The 6,912-nt window shown below is 36.9% G+C and overlaps 1 long non-coding RNA gene across 1 annotated transcript; it reads right to left on the minus strand.

Annotated features, from left to right (window-relative positions):
* Positions 1-4,927: 4,927 nt before the first annotated feature.
* On the minus strand, positions 4,928-6,703 carry LOC116419802. The gene is made up of 2 exons (XR_004230104.1): positions 5,955-6,703; positions 4,928-5,455 (listed from the first exon to the last, which is right to left on the minus strand). It is a non-coding gene; the product is annotated as an uncharacterized LOC116419802 (long non-coding RNA).
* Positions 6,704-6,912: the final 209 nt, after the last annotated feature.

Below are 6,912 nucleotides of genomic sequence, written 5' to 3' on the forward strand. Positions count from 1 at the left end.
TTTTATTAAATAGTTTAAACCTTTCATATGCTAGAAACCTCTGGGGACTATTCTGCTAGGAGGCTGTCCATTGGAGATGTACACCTTGCAAAGCCAAATGGCACTTTTAATCTCATCAAAATGGATTATCAGAAGCAGAGGGTGGGATGATTCAGCATACCAGTTATTCCTTCCAGTCCCTAACAGCAAAGACTACAGTGTATTTTACCATCATCTGAACTAATGTAATAGATAACAGGCAGAGGAAGTGATAGTTTCTCTCTCTCAGAATGTTTATAAGTTCCTTTGTACTGGAGACAAATTATTTTTCTTAATTTCACTTAAAATGAATATGATTAATTGTGTAAAATTATGCTCATTTTTACACTAATATTTAATAATTGAATCATATCTTTTCCTTTATTCTTGATTTATTGGCTGTTTTAGTATTGTTGAAAATCTAAAGGGAAAAATTGTGCTCCTTAGTACCAAGGTTGACTTTGTGATGACTACAGAAAGAGTCAAATAGGAGCAATGCAGTATACAATTTGGTGGTTTGGAGGGGACTTGTGGTTTGGACAAGCAGCTTGTCTCAACTCCTCATTAAAATGAAGTGCGTCATACTGAGTTAACTATATTTTATCATCCTATTTTCACCTTACCCACAATATATTAATATAGTCTAACTCTTACAAGACATTGTTCCTAAAAATAAAAGGATTTTATTTTTAGAAATCTTCTGGATAAAAACAAAATGAATTCCAAAGGGAGCTATAAATACAAGGTAGTATAAGATTTTTATCTCAGAGTAACCTTTGAATGAAACATACATATTGGGGTAATTACATGAGGTCTTCTTGTCAGGTACCCCAGGCTGATTCAGTGACCTTCACGGAAACAGAGAATTAGGGAGGCAGCTGGAAGTGGAAGGAAAGGACAGGAAGAAGTGAATTTTCAGGAGTCTTTAACTTTTTTTAATGTGTCATGGATTCCTTTAGCAGTATGCTAAAACGTAGAAGCCTTTTATCAGACCGTATTTAATGTATTAAATATGTAAATTACACAGGATTATCAAGGAAATCAATTAGATTAATATAATACAATATTATATTAATAAAATGTCAATTATATTAAAATACAGTTACCAAAATATTAACCAACTCACAGACCTCAGGTTAGTAATCCTTGCCCTGGATAGGGCTGGGGGATAAAAGTAAAGATTTACATACATAAAATAGCCCAAAACACTACACCTCCTCCATGTAGGCTCAGGCAAAGCCGGAAATGAGAGGGATGTCCTTTTTACCTCACCCTCACCCCAGAGCTGTAGCATATCATTTTGTTTATTTCTTTGTCCCCCTTTGACAGTTTCTTTGTCATTTGAATGAATAAGACATTCATTTTACCAGACTTTACCAAAATAAAAATGTCAAAGGGAAATAGTAAACAAGCACTATAAATGTTTAATGAAGATGATAAACCTATTTTACAGATAAAAAAACCTCAAGTCAAAAACTGTCAAACAATTTTCCTAAATCATATGAGTTTTATATGTACCATTTTGACTTGCTCTTAATCACAGAATGTTAAAGCAGGAAGGACTTTGTAAGTCATTTCTTCTCATCTATCACTGGAGAAACTGAGGCCCAGAGAGACTATATCTTGACAAATGGTCTTTCTGCTCCATCACTATCACTGTAGAAAAGAAAGACCCACTGAACTCTTTCCCACCCTTTAAAGCCCACCTCAAATGATACTTCTTCCCAGCCATAGTCCCTAATAACAAACATCTTACTCAGACATCACAATGTCAAATGAATTAATTCCAGGAGTTGGGAACTTCCTCTGCTAAGCCTTATCATAACAGTTCCATAATTTAGTAAATATACTTTAAAGTTGCCTGGGGAATAGAAATATTAAATGGCTTACCTATAGTCACTTATTTGGTGTGTAAACACACCAGGTCTTCCTAATTCTGAGCCCAGCACTTTCCCTGATACTCTCAATCCACAAGGAGCTCTGCTGCCTCTATGTTGACTTAGAAAACTATATTAAAACCCACAACAAAGCAAAGAAAAAATGGACAGTTCTGAATATTAAATGTAGTATTAATGATATATGTTTTCATATCTTGAATCCTTTCTTATATTCTGCTGTGTACATGACATTTTTTTCTTTTTCTATTTTACTTTTTTTCTAGTTTGCATTTAAGTTCTAAATAAATACATAAAAAGAAAACTATATATTAACATTATCTATGCTTTACTGTATTTTATTTATTTTGTTAAATGTTTACTAATTACAACTTTGGGAGGCATGTTTAGGAGACTTATTCGAGACTTCTTATCTACCAGCTCTCCTTACCTTATATAACACTTCATTTTGTAACTAAAGCTCTTATCAGGTAATATTATGCAAAAAAATTATCTGTGTTTTATTGTTCTTCTGAACTCTAGAGAATATAGCTCATGAGGACAGGATTGAATCTCATCTAAATTTTCTGTCTTTTCCAAAAGTATGGTAATTGTGGCACTTACATGAACTGCACTGACTCGATCTTGTTTCTCATTTCTGGAGGTAGCTTAGTTCCCTTTCTGTTCAATTATAAGTCTAGTCCAATTTCTGTCTTCTGAGAAAACCTTATTCAGTTATTGGATTTGTGAAAAAAACTTTATTGCATTGTTTGAATCTGGCCCTTCCTGGCTAAGAGACTGGACCCTTTGTTTGGAAATCTTTAATGACTTAGATTATGCTGACCAGAAACCCAGTCAAATCCAAGATTGAGGCAAAGAAGTTTTTTTTTTTTTTTTTCACAACTGTACATCTCAAGCAATGTCTATGTCTTATCTGAAAACTGACCCTGTGCTAATCAATCAATTATTGTTTCCACTTACCTTTCTTTGTTCATTGATTGTTGGGGCAGGGAGAGGGGAAGAGGAGTGGAACATCTTTTTTTTTTTTTTTTTTAATTCAGGGAATTTCACTTATTCTTTTTTTCCTCCTCCCAACTTAGAAAACCTTTCCTCCAATTAGAAATCAGATGACCTAATCTTGTATTCTGATTTATATCTGGGTAATTGTTTTCTTTTAACGCATAAAAATCTGTCCCTCCCTGTACTCAGGACCAAGTGTCAACCTGAGGGGATCTAGTTCTGATTTGTTATCCAATTAGCATGCTTTGCTTAATAATTTGATGTGCTTGGAAGCTCCCACTTTTGTTTTCTTAGTCATTTCAAATTTCACTCATCACATCAGCCAAGTTCAGTGCTCTGCATATAGTAGGTATTTTAAAAAATGTTTGTCAAGCTCAAATTGAATTATTAAATTGAAAGGGAATCAGTTTGTTGAGAGAGAATACTCTATCAATGTGTCTGACCAGTAGATTTTAAGATCTGCCTGGAGGCAAAGGAAGGAATAAACTGCTTTTATAAAATGCAGGTGCTGGTATCAAGCATTCTATATTAATATCATAGAATATGAAGGATTTCACCAGTTATTGATCAAAGATCAGGAAGAGTCAGGCCCTTATACAAGAAAGGCTTGTGAACTTCTAAAATTTATATTTCTTGCTTTTTACATGTGACCCAAACCCAGGGAACTCTTATAACACGACAGAGATTGTTCAGTAAAATTTTTTTCTGTCCCCTATAGTGTCTAGTATACCTGATATGGTCTTGTGCACATCAGGTATTATTGAACATAGAAATGCAAATAAATGTTGGAACCAGATGGTCCCATAACTACATGGACCCACATCTAGAGTTATAACTAGCACTGGGTAAATGGGGTTTTCCCCCAGGATGCCGACTTCCAAGCAGGACTTATTTTCTTTCCAGGGGGACATGCTTCTTCTGTGGGAGGGATCTTCTGTTCTTCCCCAACATGGTGATCACTATCCTTGAGTCTTGTCTTTTGCTCCTATGGACGGAAGTGGTGGGTACGATCATCTCCATTGGACTTTCAAGGACAAAGACCACCCTTTTCATTCTTATGTCCCTCTTTTCTCATTTTACTGTCTTCTACATGGTTAACCCCATTCCACTCCCCAAAAAACAAATAACACAACATTCACCCACCACCTACTCTACTACAACTACTACAACCACCACCACCACCAAACTGAATTTACTTCATGCTAAGTTTTGGACTCCAATTTGCCCCATACTCCCAATTTCTACCACCAGTTGGAAATATAATCTTGGGATTTTTACATTATCAAATTCAATGCCATTTTTTCAGTCAGATTTATTATATGCCATAATCTAAGTCATTACTTTTCTTTGAAATGAACAAACAAGTACTAAAACTGGAAGGGAAAGGGTCTTATCATAGCTTTGATATCATGCCTGTAAAATTAGGTCTCCCTGAAAAAAAGAAATGGCAAAGAGCTGAATGATGGAACCAATTTCAGGGCATGGAGAATCTGGTTGTTAACAGTGACCCAGTCAGAGAAGACCATAATAGTGATTGTAACTCATATCATGCAAACTGCTTGATTCCTTTAACCAAACTACATGTCAAAACCCAGTTGGCTTTTCTTCTCCTTTCCAACTGTTTTGCAGTTTGTGGTGTGAGTCACGTACTCCCCAGTACCTCCTGGCAGACTCGGAAAGCTTTCTGAGACATCAATTCCCAGGACTCAATTTTCTCTATCAGATTGCCACAAATAAATCTCATTTTATATCTCATCTCATAACAGCAGTGAAAATGCTTTACGGCCGTTGCCTCACTCCACTTCTGTGTTTAACGCTGTGCGGCTGAGGACTTCATCGTCCCTTGCTGGGAAACAGAAGACTTCATTGTTTTGTCCCTTCCCCCATCCCTCTATTTCCCTCAAGGATTGAGCATTAGTGTGGTAAATCAGGATCAGAATTGTCTAAATATACCCAGTCAACTGGCTTAATGAGACAGGAAGTAGGCTGCAGGAGGACATGACATTTTAACACAATGACTTGCATCAGATTTTAATTCATTTAGCATTAACAAATATACATCTTTGGGAAAGTTATCAAAAACTGTCTAGTTCTTTTTGAAGATGTCCAAAACCCCACTTAGGCCATTTGGATCACATCATAAACAGTTCAGAGAATTGAACAAAATATTCCTTAAGTTAGGGGAAATTTTAGCTAGTGGAACATAATAAAAATGCACAAACTCTGATGATTTACTGAGATATTAAGTCCTCTCTTTGAATTAAAGTAAAAGGCTGATGTGCTCAATCCATGAAAGCTCTGACAAGTCACTGCATAATTGCATCTCCATCTTCTCCCGACTGGTTCAAGTGATATAGAGGCCAAGCTCCACGTTCTTCATAGTCTCTCTGTTCACTGTTTCCTCAGCAGTGTTTAAAACAGATCTCAAACTCAATGACAGCCTTAGTTCAATATAATACAGTTACACAGGCTGCTACAGCTGTGTCCAGAAACCGAGTTACGGTCTTCCCCACGGGATCAGTCAGTGGTTTCATCAAGCACAGCTGTAAGAAAAGGAAAAAAGAGTGGGGAAAAAACACCTTAGCTCACCCTGGACAAGGAAACTATGGTAACAAAATCATGTAAAGCAATGGTTGTCATGTTTGTTCCTTGTTGTAGAGCATGTCTGTTGCCAAAGTGACTCAAACTCCAATGTGAATTTGGTTTAAGTGGAAAAATTTGGAAATTTTCATGGTTCTTTTTTCTCTTTGGATGGTTATTATAAGACACAGATAATATGTACTAGTTCCATTTGAATAGTTTCAAACAGGAATAAGCAACCTGTGCCCCCATCAGAGGCAAAAACTAGGATGATCTCATCAGAGCTTTGTCCCAGTGCGCCGAATTTAGAGTGTTAGCGGTGGATGAGGCAAACAAATAGAACCTAGCAACTACATAACAAGAATGATTAGTTGAAATAAGAAGGCACTTGAAGAAGAGGCACTTCCATTCTTTCCCCAGAATCCTCCAGTAGTTTTCCTGGAGTCTCTGTCAGTCACTCACCTTTCTGGGACTTTCTCTCTGCTGCAGCCATCACCACCGTTGTCATTTAACTGAAGATGAATTTCATGCTGCTTGCCCTGGGCAATTTTTGGTTCTTACTTTGGTCTCTGGTCAGAGGAGGGTGGCCTTAAGTGGCACATGAGGTGGAGGCAGTGATACCCAGACATTCCCTATCTCAACACATCCTTATCTCCTCCTCATTTTCCCCTTTATTAACCTTTCCCTTTCTTTCTCTTCTTTCTGCCTTTTCCCTTGACTGTTGATGCTAGTGACATTGGCATTTTTTATTTCCCCTGGTAGCACCCACAAAGACTCCCGACACCTCCTAATTTAGAATAAAATCGAAAAATGGGTGATTTCACTAAATCAGCAACTGGTTTTGACTGCAAACCAGTGCTGTTGGATATAAGATTTAAAGATGTGTGACTCTGGGCAATTGCTCCAACTAGAATGTGCATATGCTTTGGCAGCCTTCGTTGTCCTGTTGAACAAGAAGGATCAGTGACTGTGGTAGAGACCATCTGGCAACATCTTACAAGGGCACATTCTCATAATTTGTACTTGGCACTGTATCTCCCAGGAAGGAGTTAGCTGGGAAAAGATATTCAGATATTCCTTCTTCAGGTGGGAGCAGATTTCCATTTTCAGATTGTATGGCAAACTTTACAAAAACATATAAATGTAGCACACTTTTTAGTTTATACAAATGATTAAAATGTTTTGTACCAAACAAAGAATATCCTGGCTTCTTTAAGAAGGGATGCTATTTGTTGTCTTTCTGACTACTTGTTCTCACATCTTCCTCTTCCTGCAAATTATAGTAGATGTCACACTCTCCAACTCTTGTACTCAGTCTTTTTAATACATTCTCCTACCTGGTCAACCACTCAATAAACATTTGCTAAGTGACCATCATATGCCAGGAATTGTGTAAGTAGAGGCAAAACACAAGAGGTAA

The sequence above is a fragment of the Sarcophilus harrisii genome, chromosome 6 (assembly GCF_902635505.1).
Source record: "Sarcophilus harrisii chromosome 6, mSarHar1.11, whole genome shotgun sequence".
Taxonomy (NCBI): Eukaryota; Metazoa; Chordata; class Mammalia; order Dasyuromorphia; family Dasyuridae; genus Sarcophilus; species Sarcophilus harrisii.